This window comes from Penaeus monodon, chromosome 30 (assembly GCF_015228065.2).
Source record: "Penaeus monodon isolate SGIC_2016 chromosome 30, NSTDA_Pmon_1, whole genome shotgun sequence".
NCBI lineage: Eukaryota > Metazoa > Arthropoda > Malacostraca > Decapoda > Penaeidae > Penaeus > Penaeus monodon.
This window is the reverse complement of record NC_051415.1, coordinates 24,949,239-24,949,501: the sequence shown is the minus strand read 5'-3', so window position 1 is coordinate 24,949,501 and position 263 is coordinate 24,949,239.

The following is a 263-nucleotide window of genomic DNA, read 5'->3' as shown; positions in this document are numbered from 1 at the left end:
TCGCTTCCTAAAATATCACCAAAAAACGTAATTTTTATTATTAAAAAATATATATATTTTACAGAATACGAAATCCATTTTACGCGGTTCATTGCTCAATGAATGGCCTCTCCCTCATCTTGGGGAAACTATCAAAGCGAGTCCTTTCTGAGTCTTGGATGGCTCAATACTCAAGCGGAGAGAGGAGAGCGTGATCTGTACATTAGATTCGGCCCGTGAATTTATGTTAAAAGCTTTGCGTGTGCGTTTTGCAAGGTGGTGAG